Consider the following 3201-nt stretch of genomic DNA (forward strand, 5'->3'; position numbering starts at 1 on the left):
CCCAAACCATCACTGATTGTGGAAACTTAGGGTTTTCGTTGGCTGTAAGCCATAATCATCAACATTAACAGAAGTAAATACTTGAAATAGATCACTCTGTTTGTAATTACTGTATATAATATATGAGATTCACTTTTTGTATTGAAGAACTGAAATAAATTAACTTTTTCATGATATTCTAATTTTGTGAGATGCACCTGTATATATCAGGATGGAATACAAGGTAAGCGACATATACCAGGATGGGGCCAGGATGAGGGACATAAATACCAGGATGGAAGGCACATACAGGGGTATCTAAACGTTTGGGCACCCCTGGTCAAAATTACAGTTATTGTGAACTGTTAAGCAAGTTGAAGATGAAATGATCTCTAAAAGGCCTAAAGCTAAAATTACACATTTACTTTGTATTTTAGGCAAAAAAAAATAAAAAATATTGTCATTTTTTACATTTTAAAAATTACAAAAAGGTAAATGGGCCAATGCAAAAGTTTGGGTACCCTGCACCCCCTTTTGCAAGTATCACAGCTTGTAAACAGTTTTTGTAGCTAGAAAAGGATCTTTCAATTCTTGTTTGAGGGATTTTTATAAATTCTTCCTTGGAAAATTCTTCCACTTCTGTGAGATTCCTGGGTCATCTTGCATCATCTGCTATTTTAAGGTCTAGTCACAGATTTTTAATGATGTAAAGATGAGGGGACTGTGAGGGACGTTGCAAAACCTTCAACTTGCGCCTTTTGAGGTAGTCTGTTGTAAATTTTGAGGTATGTTTAGGATCATTATCCATTTGTAGAAGCCATCCACTTTTCAACTTCAGATTTTTACAGATGGTGTTAGGTTTGCATCAAGCATTTGGTGAAATTTCATTGAATCCATTCTTCCCTCTACCCGTGTAATGTTCCCTCTGCCATTGGCTGCAACACAACCCCAAAGCATGATTGATCCACCCCCATGCTTAATGGTTGTCGAGATGTTCTTTTCCTGAAATTCTGTGCCCTTTTTCTCCACACATACCTTTGATCATTGTGGCCCATGAGTTCTACTGTATTTTAATCTCATCGGTCCACAGGACTTGTTTCCAAACTACATCAGGCTTGTTTAGATGTTCTTGTGCATTCTTTTGAAGCTTAATTTTATGGTGGGGACACAAGAGAGGTTTTCTTTTGATGACTCTTTCATGAAAGCCATATTTGTGCAGTGGTCTCTGAATAGTAGAACAATACACCACAAGCCCAGAGTCTGCTACATCTTTCTGAAGGTCTTTTGCAATCAAGCAAGGGTTGTGATTTGCCTCTCTAACAATCCCATGAGCAGCTCTCACTGACATTTTGCTTGGTCTTCCAGTCCTTATCTTAACCTCAACGCTTCCTGTTATCTGCCATTTCTTAAAGAGAACCTGTCATCCCCAAAATGGAAGTTGAGCAAAGCCCACCGGCACCAGAGGCTTATCTACAGCATTCTGGAATGCTGTAGATAAGTCTGAAAAAAGTACAGTCTCTAATAGTCCAAAATTAGTATCAAAACCAAAAAACCAAAAAACAACTAAGATAAGCAATAACTTTATTTCAAAAACCATAGGATTAAAAATTAGCATGACACCCAAACCCCTTTTAGTGGGAGTGGGTCCATAAAAACCTGGTTTGGTTAAAGAAGGGCAGAGATGGAGGGAGAAAAAATGGGATAAAAAATTCTAAATATCCCTGAAGAGTATTCCCTGCCTGTCTGCGGAGGTTGGCACCCTCTTGGACGCAATATGGCGCCCCCGCTCCTCGACGGCTCGCCCTACATGCCCTATGAGTCCCTTAATGTGATGATGTTAAATAACTATTGATGCACCTAGATAGCCCACACCACAGGCCTACTGACGTTATATTGGCGTTATATTGACGCAGAAGTTTGGTGGATACACAGTCTCCAAGTCTCCAAGTTACTCCGCTCTCCACGTGACTGCTTACGTCACGGCAGGTCCTGCTCCGAAGATCGCAGACGCGAGGAAGCAGTGAACGCCTGTAAGCCGCGACCACATCACCTGCCCAGGATCGAATATTGTCTACAGCGCAGGTATACCGAAGATTTCGTCAATATAACGCCAATATAACGTCAGTATAGGAGCTCCATCTGAGGTAACAGTAGGCTTGTACAGCGGGTTTCCGACCCGGTTAACCCGTCTGTCCCACGCTGCTGCTTTTATCCTTCGAAACACCCGCCACCGGCCGGGGCGGTGTTACAGTGATTCATTCTTTTTGTTCTTTTTGTTTTCTCAAGGATTTCGTTTCCTTAAAGGTTTTTTCTGCTCGCTGTGTTCCATTTGTAGATGAGAGTTCTCTCTATATTTTAAATATTCTACTATAGACTCATTGTCTCCTTTTTTACATTGTGACGGGGCATCTCCTGGTTTGGCCCAATAAGACTTCAGACTATATATCATATGGCCATTTGAACTGCAACATATACGTAGTCTTGATTATAAGTACAATAGCCTGTTTCTTACTTAGGTTCCATCGCATAGAGATACAGTGTATTGTGTTTGCATTTATTGTAAAAAAAATAGGGGAAGTGTAATATTTATGTGTGGTAGATATTTGTACATATTTGTCTAAGTAAAGCTTTTGGGTTTTCTATATGGTTTTCTGCGCGGATTTATTTATTTATTCATTTATTTATACCTATTTATAGGTTTATTACGACAACGTAGTGGTCGTTGTCTTTATCCGCAGCATTATTTCCATAGCTGGTCACTGAGCGCCACTGTGTGTATATATATATATCAACAAGTATGTCATATTCACCTGTCCACGTTCCAGACGCCGGGCGCCGCTCCATCTTCCCGGCGTCTATCTGCGCTCTGACTGTTCAGGTCAGAGGGCGCGATGACGCATATAGTGTGCGCGGCGCCCTCTGCCTGATCAGTCAGCGCAGAGACGCCGGGAAGATGGAGGCGCCGGAACGAGACGCCGGGAGCTGCAATCAAGAGAGGTGAGTATGGCTTTTTTTTTTTTTTTAATTGCAGCAGCAGCGGCGGCGGCACAGATTTATGTGGAGCATCTATGGGGCAGAATGAACGTTGCAGAGCACCGTATATGGCACAGCTATGGGGCAGAATGAACGCTGCAGAGCACAGTATGGGGCACATCTATGGGGCAGAATGAACGTTGCAGAGCACAGTATGGGGCACATCTATGGGGCAGAATGAACGCTGCA

Source organism: Ranitomeya imitator, chromosome 7 (genome assembly GCF_032444005.1).
Source record: "Ranitomeya imitator isolate aRanImi1 chromosome 7, aRanImi1.pri, whole genome shotgun sequence".
In the NCBI taxonomy this organism is placed as follows: domain Eukaryota; kingdom Metazoa; phylum Chordata; class Amphibia; order Anura; family Dendrobatidae; genus Ranitomeya; species Ranitomeya imitator.